Genomic DNA, 15902 nt, shown 5'->3' on the forward strand with positions numbered 1-15902 from the left:
TGTGATACATGTACCTTTGTAAACTTATCATTTCTGAGAACGCATGCTGTTACAGCATGATTACCTTTAAATACCATATTAATGCAATAAATACTCAAAATGGTGTCTATCAACCTCAATGCATTTGGTGATATGTGTAATGACATGCCTCTCAACAGTGAGTAGTTCGCCTTCCATAATGTTCACACATGCATTGACAATGTGCTGACGCATGTTGTCAGGCATTGTCAGTGGATCACAATAGCCAATATCCTTCAACTTTCCCCACAGAAAGAAATCCAGGAACGTCAGAACCGGTGAACGTGTGAGCCATGGTATGGTGCTCCGACGACCAATCCACCTGTCATGAAATATGCTATTCAATACCACTTCAACTGCATGCGAGCTATGTGCCGGGCATCCATCATGTTGGAAGTACATCGCCATTCTGTCATGCAGTGAAACATCTTGCAGTAACATCGGTAGAACATCACGTAGGAAATCAGCATACATTGCACCATTTAGATTGCGATTGATAAAATGGGGGCCAATTATCCTTCCTCCCATAATGCCGCACCATACATTAACCCATCAAGGTCGCTGATGTTCCACTTGTCACAGCCATTGTGGATTTTCCATTGCCAAATAGTGCATATTATGCTGGTTTACGTTACTGCTGTTGGTGAATGACGCTTCGTTGCTAAATAGAACGCGTGCAAAAAATCTGTTACTGTCCCATAATTTCTCTTGTGCCCAGTGGCAGAACTGTACACGATGTTCAAAGTCATCGCCATGCAATTCCTAGTGCACAGAAATATGGTACAGGTGCAATCGATGTTGATGTAGCACTCTCAGCACCGACGTTTCTGAGATTCCCGAATCTCACGCAATTTGTCTGCTATTGATGTGCGGATTAGCCATGACAACAGCGAAAACACCTACTTGGGCAGGTCATAGTTGCCAATTCACATGTGGCTGAACACTTCCTGTTTCCTTAAATAACGTAACTAACCAGGAAATGGTCCGGACACTTGGATGATGTCGTCCAGGATACCGAGCAGCATACATAGCACACGCCCCTTGGGCATTTTGATCACAGTAGCCATACATCAACATGATATCGACCTTTTCCACAATTGATAAACGGTCAATTTTAAGATGGGTAATGTATCACGAAGCAAATACCGTCCGCACTGGCAGAATGTTACATGATACCACGTACTTAAACATTTGTGACTATTACAGTGCCATCTATCACAAAGCAAAAAAGTTGTCCAACTAAAATATTCATATCTCTTTACGTACTAGATGAATATGTAATAAAAAATGGGGGTTCCTATCTAAAAAAACGCAGTTGATATCCATTTGACCTATGGCAGCACCATCTAGCAGGCCAACCATACTGGTTGGTTTCCCCCTTCAAGCTAGACGAGTTTCGTTCTTTGTAGTTTTTTCGTTTGATGCTTATTTTGTGAGGTATTTGGCCCAGTCACTATCAATGGACCACCGTGTATATCATCCTTTTACCCAGGACCTACGACACAAAATACTGGTACAGCTTACACTAGCTTTCATTAAAAGCACATTTTTTAAAATTTTCTATGGTAGTACATCTGTTTCTTATACCTATGGCTGCTTTAGAAGTTGAGCAGGAGGGACTGGAAGCACATGAGTCAATCAATCCCACATAATTAGTGGGCAACACATATGGCCAAGATGAACTGCATGCTATGTATCTGTTGTGATTTTACAAGGTAAACGACAATAAAACAGAAGCTGTTGCTCACACAGATCCCATACCTTGTGATGCAAAGATGCATCTTCTGTCAAAATAGATTATCCAATACTTGTCAACAAGTTTTTTTAGATGCTAAATCACAGAATCTCCAGATTTTAAACACAAATTGTGGTTTGTAAAGATATTAGGATTCTCGACAGCAGTCACCTCAGCCATTTTACAGTCATATCTGGCATGTGCAAACCTTGTCACTGCAACTTTGACGCAACAACATTTGGGAAAACATGCTACTTGTTCCATTGTTTGCAAGATTCATGGTTGCCACATAATGTAAAAAATATTATATTTTTTATCATTACTCTTTTAGTTTTTGAGCTTTTCAGTATCGGCAACCAAGTATGCAGAAATCATTATACCAATGGGCTCTGGCTGTTTTTCCCATTTAGATGGTCACTTTTGCCCCAAAGAAGTCTGTTAAGTGCATGGACCGCATACATACAGGGGATAGACAAAAACATGGAAACACTCTGAGAAATGCATGCTTGAACATAAATGCAGATGCCTGCAAGGTTGCACTGATGTATTTGACCATGAACAGCACTGAGCAACGTCCTCAGTACACTCCGAGTGTCAGTCGTGGTCAGAAAAATGGTCATTGTAGTTATGAGTGCATTATGTCAGAGCTAAGTGAATTTGAATATAGGAAAATTGTTGGTGCTTGTATAGTGGGTGCTTCCGTAACAAAGGTAGCTGAAGTGCTTGATGTTCTAAGAGGCAAAGTGTAGAATATTCACACTGCTTACAGGGAAAGTGGAAAAACATAATTCGGTTGGTCACAATGCAAATGAAAGTATATGCTGAGTAATAATGACAGATGGTTACTGAAGAGGATTGTGATGAAAAATAAGAGGACAACAGGTGCAAGTCACTGTAGAACTGAATATCACAATCGTGAACCCTGTCAGCACCAAAACAAAACAAATGGAGCTCCAGAAGCAGGCAATTGCTGGGTGAGCTGGAATTACTAAACCACTCATCTGTGGTACACATGCCCGTAACAGGAGAATGTGTTGCCGAAGCCCTCAAAACAAGGCTAGCTATGAAAGAATGTAATTCGGTCAGTTGAGTATTGTTTCACACTTTTTCCAACTACTGACCTGGCTTATGCCCCAAGAATGAAACATGGTGGGGGTACGGTGATGATTTGGGCAGCCATATTGCTGTATTCCATGAGGCCCATGGTTACTCTGCGAGGTTGCATTATTGTCAAAGGTTATGTAACCACTTTGACTGATGAGGTCCATTCCAGTGCACAGTATTTGTTCCCTAATGGTGATGCTGTGTTCTGAGATGGCAGAACACCTGTTCACACAGCTCTCATCATCCAGGACTGGTTTTGTGAGCACAAGTGTGAATTGTTGCATCTTCTCTGGTCAGCATAGGCAGCACGTCTCAGTGTTATTGAGCATTTGTTGTCTTATTTGGAGAAAAGGCTGCACTATTACTATCCACCTCCATCATCATTATCGGAACTTTCTCTATTTGCAGGGAGAGTGGTATAAGAGTCCCTTAAAAACCATACAGGACTTGTATTTATCATTTCCAAGACTGGGAGTTGTTGTGATTGCAGTGGCTTTTTTCACACTGTATTAGGCATGGTAATGTGTTGTGTTTTTTGCTGTTGCCATATTTTTGTCCACCTTCTGTAGTATTTGGAAATATGACTTTATTAAGGAAATTTCAGTGGCACTTGGTAACTTGGATATTTCTGCTGATGTCAGTAAGTTTTCAAAATTTACCTTAACAGAAGTGACTATCATTCAGTTTTATTTTATGAGAAAGAAGTCCCTCCTTCTCACTGGTTGCCTCTCTGTGCATGATGGTCTGGTTTTTGCACATTATCCACAGGCCAATCATTCCTATTCGATGCTGTCTTCTTATACTATGACTTAGGAGCTGTGCTGTCACACACAACTTATGAACTTACTAAAGGATGCCAAGAGGATTCTGTCTGTCTGTGTCTGCCTTTGTCTCTCTCTCTCTCTCTGTCTCTCCAAGCTTAGAGGAGTACTGTGCGGAGGCCACGGGTTCAATTTCTGGTACTGCAAGAGATAGGGATTGTTTCTTGGTGGAATGATTGGAACAGAGTCCACTGAGAAGGCAACAAGGGCTGACATTATGCCTCTCCATACTGCATCCAAGTGATGGCAATATGGCAGAGGATGACACAGCAACCAGTTGACATCATGAGTCTGCTTGCAGAATCTGGTTTTTTTATTTACATAAAGTCTTCATCAATCTTCAGTGGATCACCTGAGGATGACTGACACATGCCCTGTTGAAATATTGTGGAGTGTACAAAGGACACCCCACTGGAAGCCAAAAAATTTTTTGAACATTATGACCACTACCCATTGCAAGATTGAATGCCACCTGTTGGTATAGCAGGCAACTCATTGTAGTCAAGGGAACTGTGAATTACATGTATATTATAGTGTACCACCTGCACCCCTTCATGTTCGCTGTCTTCTTCAACGGTGATGGCATCTTCTAGCAGGATAACAGCCTGTGGGTAAATTAGTTCAATGGTTGAAGGAAGGCTGGACATACCACCTCCACCAGGACCACTTATAATAAACCACTGTGATGCTCAAATCAGAGCTCAGGTTGATGATAGCTTTTCCTTTCGATATATTTGATATAAAACATTGTGTGCTATATTTCTTAAATTACATGTGTGCTGAGTAGGATATGTTCTGAGTAAAATGACTTGTCCTACTTTATGAGGACATCAGTGTGCAAAATGCAATGGCTGGAGCAACGAAATTATAATCACACATACAATGTGGTCCATAGTTATCTCAGATAAGTAAGGCAGCTTTAAAAAGAACTTCTTTCCATTACTTGCTTCATTGTCTTTATATAACTGTTGTTACAACTGACATATAATGTTGTAGCTGTCAAACTACCCCTTTTTCAATGCAAAATAAATAAACTAACAGACACAAACCATGAGTCAACAACTGAAAATGTATCTACACTTGTGCACTACTTATCTTGTGTGAACATTACCTGACCTCTCCACTGTTGGTCTACCAGTACTCACACAATCACCTGAGCCCACACTGTGGGATATTCCAGCCAAAAATTTCATATGACATTTACATCTACTGTGAACTGAGGGTGTAGGGTAGAGTCCATTATTGAAACACAGAAGAGAAAAGTCATTTAACACAGCAGCAGAGATCCCATTTGTTGACTAAAAGGGAAGTCAGAGAACAGCTTAATCTCTCAGGCAAGATGGATTTTTGCAGCCTATGAGAAACCATTTTCGTGAGTCCAGTGCGAACTGCACCTTTGTCTCATGGAGGTAACTGACAGAGATGTGGTACACAATATGAATTTGCATAATCCTACTAAACCCACTGAATAGTGAGCCAGTCTCCACATACAATTTTTCATCTGCTGCATGTTTTTGGTTGGATGTCAGATACTTCATCTACATCTACATGGATACTCTCCAAATCACATTTAAGTGCCTGACAGTGGGTTCATTGAACCACCTTCACAATTCTCTATTATTCCAATCTCATGTAGTGTGCGGAAAGAACGAACAACTGTATCTTTCCGTACAAGCTCTGATTTCCCTTATTTTATCTTGGTGATGGTTTCTCCCTATGTAGATTGGTGTCAAAAAAATATTTTTGCATTCGGAGGAGAAAGTTGGTGATTGGAATTTCGTGAGAAGATTCCTCCGCAATGAAGAACGCCTTTGTTTTTATTGATGACCACCCCAAATCCTGTATCAGTTCAGTGACACTCTCTCCCCTATTTTGTGATAATACAAAAAGTGCTGCCCTTCTTTGAACTTTTTCTATGTACTCTGTCAATCGTATCTGGTAAGGATCCCACACCGTGCAGCAGTATTCTAAACGAGAATGGACAAGTGTAGTGTAGGCAGTCTCCTTAGTAGATCTGTTACATTTTCTAAGTGTCCGGCAATAAAACACAGTCTTTGGTTAGTCTTCCCCACAACATTTTCTATGTGTTCCTTCCAATTTAAGTTGTTTGTAATTGTAATTCCTAGGTATTTAGTTGAATTTACGGGCTTTAGATTTGACTGATTTATCGTTTAATCGAGGTTTAATGGACTCCTTTTAGTACTCATGTGGATGAACTCACACTTTTCGTTATTTAGGGTCAATTGCCAAGTTTTGCACCATACAGGAATCTTTTTTTAAATCGTTTTGCAATTCGTTTTGGTCTTCTGATGACTTTATTAGTCGATAAACGACAGCGTCATCTGCAAACAACCTAAGACGGCTGCTCAGATTGCCTCCCAAATAGTTTATATAGAAAAGGAACAGCAAAGGGCCTATAACACTATGTTGGGGAACGCCACCTAAAGCAGTGAGTGTGCGATGAGCCATGTTGGTCAGCTGTGATGGGTGTACAGTCTGCTGGTGGATGTTGCAATTCAGTGCACTCTGAGAGTAGCTGAGATTATCTGGAAATGGGTGCTGTCCTCAGCTAACATTCAATGAGGATGATACTCAGGCTCCTCTTTCCCACTGGGCACTCAGGGCACGTGCCCATCGATAGAGGTCCCATAGTTCCTGCCAGATCACCAAATGATCACCGATATTTATTACTGAAAAAATCGAACAATAATGACTATCTACAATACTTAATTGGGTATTACCTTTGAGCAGTGCACAGTTCTGCACGGAGTGAATAGCGACATAAAATTAAACATGACCTATCGACTTAAATAAACTGACTCGACGATTGGGAATTTCTCTGCATTTGTCTGCGGTGTAGTGACGTTTGTTTTGTCTGTAGTTGTTACTGTCTGTGCTCTGAGGTATCCTTTGAGTGATCATCCTTTACCTGTTCTCTTTTGTGTTAACGTCTATTTTCGGTGTAAAAATAAATGCTGAATTACAAAATTAAATGTCGAAACATTCATATCCCAGTGGATCTGCAGGAAGGAAAAGAGTTATACATCAGAGGGAAGTAATTGAAAAATTACCAAAATTAACAGCATATTTTACAACAACTACTGGAGCAACTTCTGTAAGTATCAATCAAATAATAAATCTTCCAAATTATGAGTAGTGTCGATAACAAATTGCGGGAATTTCTGAATGTTCATGTTCTACACCAATTTGAAATTTCTGCCATTTTAGGAAACGGGATTCAACCAGAAAGCGTCCGTCCCGAAGACGAAATTGCAATAACTTCGGTGACTTCTCTAACACCGACAACTGTGTCAGTTGAACGACGGTTTTCCAACCCAGAAGAAATATCATACGATCCTGCTGATTATTTTCATGAAAATTTTACAGAAAGCAATTGCGAAGTTTTGATTCGTAAGAGACCTCTATATTTTCAAAATAAAGATTCTGACTTTTCTGAGGCATCCAGAACCTACAAAGATGGTAATAAATCAGTAACTAGGTATTTCAAGAAAGCATTATTTATTCGCAAATTAAAGAACAATGAAAGTGTAGAAGAAAATGGTCGCTGTGCTCACCTTCCGAAAACTCACTATTTTGTTTTTCATGCTGCTTATTTAACCCTTTTGATTTAAATCTATGCTCTCCGAGTGGATGTAATGATTGGAAGCACATTAATCACATAGGCAATCTATGATGCTTATCTGGCACAGAGTGAAGCTGTCGGTAGAATAGATACCATATAGACTTATTTTCTCAACATCAAAAAGAAGTGGATTACTGGAGAAATGTACTTAAATGTATTGTAGCTGTTGTAAAATTTTTGGCATCGGGAGGGCTTCCATTTCGCGGTGACAATGAAATCCTAGGATCTCCCAACAATGGAAATTATTTGGGATGTTTGGGATTATTGAGTGAATGCAACGCATTTCTTACAGATCTCTTACAAGAATTTGGGAATCCTGGAAAAGGTAACACTTCAGGTCCTAAAAAATTATAAATAAAGTTAAATTAGTGAAATCTTTTTCCAATAGTATGCTCGATCTGCCTCATGTTGACCAGCTAACTTTTATAATTCGGTAAGTAAAAGACCGCATTCCTGTTTAAAGGTTCCTGAAATTTATATCTATTACAGACCGTAAATATGATTATTTAGCGGAAACCATCTTGAATTTCTTAGAGAATCATAATATACCCATAAAAGATTGCAGAGTACAAAGCTACAACAATGCTTCAAATATGTCAGGGAAGTATACTGGTCTACAGGCAAAAATCAAGTGGAAATATGAATTTGCGACCTTTGCACCATGTGCAGGACATTCACAAAACCTGGTAAGTGTCCAAGCTGCTGGGTGTGTATCAGAGGCAACGAAGTTTTTTGAAATGGTTCAGAAGGTGTACAACTTTTTGTCGAGTCCTACCCACCGATGGAATATACTGACAGAATATTTAGGTCCAAAAATGTTGTTAAAAGTCTTTCACAAACTAGATGGTCAGCCTGAGCTGATTCAGCAAGTGCCTTGCAGGAAGGTCACAAACAAATTATAGAAACTTTGATCTCCATCGCAGAAGATACAGAACAGGCAATATAAACTAGAGATGAAGGCCTTAATGTGTCCAGAAAAATGGGAAAGCTAGAATTTATTGTACTAATGGAAATTTGGAGCTCTATATTGGAAAGACTAGACAAAACAAGTAATTATATTTGGAAAGAAACAGTAACACTGCACGTTGCAACTAATTTGTTTGCTTCACTTGATAATTTTATCATTAACCTCAGGGATATATTTGATGACCTCGAATCATCTGCCAAAGAAAGAAACCCGGAATCTGATTACAAGGACCCATCTCAAAGAATAAAACGTAGAAGTTCATGCCACTGTCAGTCCAATTGAATGGAAAAGAGAAATTCAAAGTAGAAATCTTTCTTCCCATAACTGATACCCTGAGCGTTCATCTAAAACAGCTATTAAGTTCTTAAGAGAACATTAGTCAACGTTTTGGTTTATTTCTTCGCTTGAAAATCTGAATTCTGAAGAGGTGAGACAAAGTTGGAAAGAATTTGCTGAAATTTATTATGAAGACGTTGTGAGCAAGAGTTGGAAATGGAATGTCTGCATTTCACAGAATACTTGAAAATTGTTCATAACAGAAATGGGGGAACTAATACCGTAGTATATTGGAAATATATCACCTTTTGAAAGAAAACAGAATTGAAGACTCATTTCCAAATGTAGAAATCGCATTGAGGATCTTTTTAAACATGATTGTCACCCATTGCAGTGTGGACGCTCCTTTTCCACATAGAAAAGAATAAGAAAATGAATTAAGAAGTACAATGCTTCAAGAGAGATTAACCAGTTTATCGCTGATGTCCATAGAATGTGATATGCTCAAAAATATAGGTTTTTAAGAAGTGTTTAACGATTTTTCCCATCTAAAATCTAGAATGGTACCTCTTCAATCGACATTGATTCTAAATTTTTAATGTGTGAATAACAAAAGAGTTAATTTTGTGGATTATAATATATTATCTACTCATTAAATATGACTGTAAAGGAATAAAAATACATCTAGAACATCAGTTATCTACTTTCTTTGTCTATTCTAACAAAATAGTGCACTGTCAAGGTTACAGGTGTCTCATTATCCTAATATGCCCAGGGCCTTCAGTAGGTTAAAGATGGCCCTGATGATGCTATGTCACTGTGACCAAGTGCCACTCAGCACGACTGACAGTTGTGACAGTGACTACCCAGAGGACAACAAAATTGTGTCCTGAAGTGAGGTTGATGTGGAGATACGAAGTAGTGATGTAGCAATCCTAGAAGAAGACTTCTAGTCAAGCGAAAGACAAACGATCTGCCATGAAATGGCTTGCCGTATTGTAGGGCTGCAATGGCACAGATGGTGATGGTAGAATGATACTTTAAGGCCACCTTTGCTGAGTAGATGACTGCCAAGAGTGGAATGGGTTGTTGAGAAGAATGAGATTTACAGCCTTGGTTGTGGCCTTACACATGCTGTGATCTTTATGTCTGCAGACAAGGACAGGAACTCCCATGCAGTACTACTGACACTGAGAAGGCAACCAATGCACTGTGACATGATGAGATGGATGATGGTACTAGGTTGATAGCCATGAAGGATCCCAGTGAGTCTCCTGTGTCAACAGGTATTATCAAAATGGTTCAAATGGCTCTGAACACTATGGGACTTAAGTTCTGAGGTCATCAGTCCCCTAGAACTTAGAACTACTTAAACCTAACTAACCTAAGGACATCACACACACATCCATGGCAGAGGCAGGATTCGAACCTGCAACCGTAGCGGTCACGCGGTTCCAGACTGTAGCATCTAGAACCGCTCGGCCCCTCTGGCTGGCAGGTATTATCTGACAAGGGCTTTCAAATATGGTGAATCCTGCTTCTGTGGATGTTTCCCCCCATGGTCTTGGATATTCAGGTGAAATGTGTATACTGCACTGCATCTACATTAGAAAATAGTGGGAAAGGTTCAGAACTGAGATGCCAGATTCCGTTTCACTTTCAGAAATAGTAGAATAGCTTATACACAGGTTGTGAGCCACTGGAACAATCTTGGAGAACAACCCATTAACAGCATCTGTCATATTGTATTTGGGATTAATGATGTATTGATAATTAGAGAGTGTATAATGACAGTAAGGCATGTGGAGTGAAGAAAAGGTTGTGCAAAATCAACACTGATGTTTTGCAATAATAGTGTAGGTGTTGGCTATGGTGAAAATGTATGACCGTGTGATGCCCCACCTGGACTGTAGAGCTACAGCTTCAGTGATTGTTGGCCAATAGTCTTTCTGATGAGCCATATTCTTAATTCGAGTCATCCTCAAGTGATCACAACATAGTTAGGCGAGAACTGATGAAGTTTGAGCAGAGTGACAACACAGCAAGGAGAATGGCACTGCTTGGTACAGCTGGTGGTGTAACTGGTAATATGTGTGCAATTGTCTGAGAACTAACACTGTTAGGTGAGTAAATCAAACTTGACATGGATAGGCAGAGACCTGCTATAGGTAATAGAAAATTGCATAATCATTTATTTGAAGGTTTTAACGATGTTAAAAAATATAGACATAGACAGTACTATCAAAATATGAGTTAGACACCATGAGTAACTGTGACAAGGTATCTGCATTAGCATGCTGGTGGATAACATGCTAATGAGTCTGATAGTGATAGGCATGTAAGAGCAACGTCTAGCCTTGAAGTCTTTGCTCAGACTCCTAGAAGCTTATGTTTTCGTCCAAAAGTAGTTATCATGGATTTATAGTTCGTGATATGGTAGAACTTATGTTAATCCAATAGATAACTGATAGGGCCAACCGCTCAGCCTGGGAATAATTCTTATGTTCTGTTGTTAGAGTCTTACATGCACATGATATGGGCCCTTCAGTCACTGAAGAGGTGTTTTGGGGAACGCACTACTCCCTCACTTAAACGATGATGTATCGGCTGTGAGGATAAGAGCAGAGTCATAGGTTGTTAGTATAATGGCGCCAATTTAAGGCAGTCCTAAAGTTTACTGACAGGTAAAAATTCGTTAGAAATGAGCTTCATTTATCTCCAGTTAATTTAGTGGTACAGGGACAGGGAGTTGTTTAGTTGTCCTTAAATACTGCATGGTGGGAAGAGCACCTGATTTGTTCTGTAAGGGGCTCCAATACTCAGTTTAATTCTGGAAGAAAATGCATATTTTAAAAACATATTTGCCATTGCCTGTAGAAGAAATGGATATACAAAGAATATATTTGTCACTAATAACATGATGTCTCCCAAAGGTAGGTATTTTCTGTAGCCAGTGTACATAAAATATGTCATGAATATGTGATTCTAATGTAAGGTGGTTCTGTAACATTGTTGAATGTCATAAGTGTAATACTACACAAAAACAAACACAATCTACCTGCAAAATTGTGTCGCTTGCATCGGCGGCAAACATACTAAGGTGCCATAAGCATTGTGGAAGTATGTAATACAACTACAGAAAGTTTTTCTCAGTTGTGTCGCAAACAGTCGTGGGAGATGAATACAAGTTAATCTAATGTTGATTCCACGATGATGTTACAAACGTTCAGGGATGATAGAGAAGGGTAAATGTACACTACTGGCCATTAAAATTGCTACACCACGAAGATGACGTGCTACAGATGCGAAATTTAACCGACAGGAAGAAGATGCTGTAATATGCAAATGATAAGCTTTTCAGAGCATTCACACAAGGTTGGCGCCGGTGGCGACACCTACAACGTGCTGACATGAGGAAAGTTTCCAACCGATTTATCATATACAAACAGCAGTTGACCGGCGTTGCCTCGAGAAACGTTGTTGTGATGCCTCGTGTAAGGAGGGGAAATGAGTACCATCACGTTTCCGACTTTGATAAAGGTCGGATTGTAGCCTATCGCGATTGCGGTTTATCGTATCGCGACATTGCTGCTCGCGTTGGTCAAGATCCAATGACTGTTAGCAGAAAATGGAATCGGTGGGTTCAGGAGGGTAATACGGAACGCCGTGCTGGATCCCAACGGCCTCGTATCACTAGCAGTGGAGACGACAGGCATCTTATCCGCATGGATCGTGCAGCCACGTCTCGATCCCTGAGTCAACAGATGGGGACGTTTGCAAGACAACAACCATCTGCACGAACAGTTCGACGACGTTTGCAGCAGCATGGACTATCAGCTCGAAGACCATGGCTGTGGTTACACTTGACGCTGCATCACAGACAGGAGCGCCTGCGATGGTGTACTCAACGACGAACATGGGTGCACGAATGGCAAAACGTCACTTTTTCGGATGAATCCAGGTTCTGTTTACAGTATCATGATGGTCGCATCCGTGTTTGGCGACATCGCGGTGAACGCACATTGAAAGCGTGTATTCGTCATCGCCATACTGGCGTATCACCCGCCGTGATGGTATGGGGTGCCATTGGTTACACGTCTCGGTCACCTCTTGTTCGCATTGACGGCACTTTGAACAGTGGACGTTACATTTCAGATGTGTTACGACCTGTGGCTCTACCCTTCATTCGATCCCTGCAAAACCCTACATTTCAGCAGTATAAAGCACGATCGCACGTTGCAGGTCCTGTACGGGCCTTTCTGGATACAGAAAATGTGCGACTGCTGCCCTGGCCAGCACATTCTCCAGAACTCTCACCAATTGAAAACGTCTGGTCAATGGTGGCCGAGCAACTGGCTCGTCACAATACGCCATCACCACTCTTGGCCGGCCATGGTGGCCAAGCGGTTAAAGGCGCTACAGTCTGGAACCGCGCGACCGCTGCGGTCGCAGGTTCGAATCCTGCCTCGGGCATGGATGTGTGTGATGTCCTTAGGTTAGTTAGGTTTATTTAGTTCTAAGTTCTAGGCGACTGATGACCTTAGAAGTTAAGTCGCATAGTGCTCAGAGCCATTTTTGAACCACTCTTGATGAACTGTGGTTTCGTGTTGAAGTCACACGGGCAGCTGTACCTGTACATGCCATCCAAGCTCTATTTGACTCAATGCCCAGGCGTATCAAGGCCGTTATTACGGCCAGATGTGGTTGTTCTGGATACTGATTTCTCAGGATCTATGTACCCAAATTGCGTGAAAATGTAATCACATGTCAGTTCTAGTATCACATATTTGTCCAATGAATACCCGTTTATCATCTGCATTTTTTTCTTGGTGTAGCCATTTTAATGGCCAGTAGTGTACATAGCCTCCCTCTCCTCCTCTTCTCTTTTCTGCCATTGCTTACAATAGTTTTTTGTCTAGATTTATAAATAATTACATTGCCATGTTTTGTTATTTTTCCCATCAAGGATGCCCTCTGTGACTATGCATATCAGTACTGCTCCTGTTTTCTTTATATTTGACCTCTGTGATGATGAAGGAAAGAAAAGTTGAAAATCACTTCTTTTGACAAATTAGTTCACACGACAGGTACAGATAAACCTGCAAATTGTAACGCTTATTAATGAAATGACAGCTGTGTGATGTAAACGCGAAAACTGTAATTGTATTGAGAATTTCTTGGTAGGGAGAAACCAGCATTTTATCTTGGATGGAGGGTGACTGATAGATGCAGAAGTAATTTCAGGTGTTACCTATGGAAGTTACTGGGAGTATTACTGTTCATGGTGTACACTATCTGATCAAAAGCATTCAGACACCCCTATAAGACGTGGAGTTGACCATTACATGTCACGAGAGGCAGACCAGCCAGTATTAAAGGAGGCAGGGAGTATTGTGTTGACAGTAGAGATGCAGTAACAGCAAAAATGCATCATTCCAGAGAGCCCAATAACTTCAAATGTGGAATAGTCGTTGGATGTTAAACTTGAGTAAGAAATCCACTTCGATGTAACTTGAGTAAAAAATCCATCAGGGACATTTCAACCCTTCTAAAGCTGCCCAAGTCGACTGTTGGTAACGTGATGGTGAAGTGGAAAAATGAAAGAACAACCATGACTGAACCGAGGCCAGAGAGACTGCATGTACTGACAGACAGGGGCTGTCGAGTGCTGTGGAGGTGACAGAAATTACATGACATCAGCTGAAGCAATCATTCCTGAGTCCCAAACTGCTACCTACAGTAACGGTAGGATGATGCCCACTATTCGTATGGAGTAATACAGACTTACATACAAGGTCAAGCAGTTACTTATGTTGTGGTTGTTTTGGTCATGAGTCTGAAGACTGGTTTGATGGAGCTCTCTATGTTACTCTATCCTGTGTCAGCCTTTTCATCTTTAAATAACTACTGCAGCCTACATATTTCTGAATCTGCTTACTGTTTTCATCTCTTAGTCTCACACTATGATTTTTATTCACCGCCCCCCCCCCTCTCCCCACACACACATCCCTCAAATACTAAATCGGTGATCCCTTGATGTCTCAGAATGAGTCCTATCAACTGATCTCTTCTTTTGGTCAAGTTGTGCCACAAATATCATGTCTCCCCAATTCTGCTCAGCACTTTCTCATTAGTTACATGATATACCCACCCAATCTTCATCATTCTTCTGTAGGACCATATTTTGAAAGCTTCTGTTCTCTTTTTATCTAAACTGTGTAAGACCGTGTTTCACTTCTATACACGGCCACACTCCAGACAAATACCTTCAGAAAAGACTTCCTAACACTTAAATCTATATTCTCTTCTTCAGAAAAGCTTTTCTTGCCACTGCCAGTCTACATTTTATATCCCTTCTATTTTGGCCATCATCAGTTATTTTGCTTCCCAAGTAGCAAAACTCATCTACTTCTTTAAGTGTTTCATTTCCTATTATGATTCCCTTAGCATCACCTGATTTAATTGGACTATATTCCATTATCCTTGTTTTGCTTTTGTTGATGCTAATCTTATATCCTCATTTCAAGACAATGTCCATTCCATTCAACTGCTCTTCCAAATCCTTTGCTGTCTCTGACTGAATTACAATGTCATAGGCAGATCTCAAAGTCTTTATTTCTTCTGTCTGAATTTTAATTCCTGCTCCAAATTTTTCTTTAGTTTCCTGCTTGTTCAATGCACAGACTGAGTAACATCGGGGATAGGCTAAAAAGCTGTCTCACTCCCATCTCAACCACTACTGCCCTTTCATGTCCTTCGATTCTTATTACTGCCATCTGATTTCTGTCAAGCTGTAAATAGCCTTTTGCTCCCTGTATTTTAGCCCTACTACCTTCAGATTTTAAAGAGAATATTCCAGTCAGCATTGCAAAAAGCTTTTTCTAAGTCAACATATGCTATAAATGTAGGCTTGCCTTTCCTAACGTGTCTTCTAAGTTAAGTCGTAGGGTTAGTATTGCCTTGTGTATCCCTATATTTCTCTGGGATCCAAACTGATATTCCCCGAGGTCTGCTTCTATCAGTTTTTCCATTTTTCTGTAAGGAATTCATGTTAGTATCTTACAACCATGACTTAAACTGATAATTCGGTATCCAGAATGAGATTTTCACTCTGCAGCGCAGTGTGCGCTGATATGAAACTTCCTGGCAGATTAAAACTGTGTGACGGATCGAGACTCGAACTCAGGACCTTTGCCTTTCGCAGGCAAGTGCTCTACCATCTGAGCTACCCAAGCACGGCTCACGCCCCGTCCTCACAGCTTTACTTCTGCCAGTACCTAGTCTCCTACCTTCCAAACTTTACAGAAGCTCTCCTGCGAACCTTGCAGAACTAGCACT

This window comes from Schistocerca nitens, chromosome 5, assembly GCF_023898315.1.
Source record: "Schistocerca nitens isolate TAMUIC-IGC-003100 chromosome 5, iqSchNite1.1, whole genome shotgun sequence".
Taxonomy (NCBI): Eukaryota; Metazoa; Arthropoda; class Insecta; order Orthoptera; family Acrididae; genus Schistocerca; species Schistocerca nitens.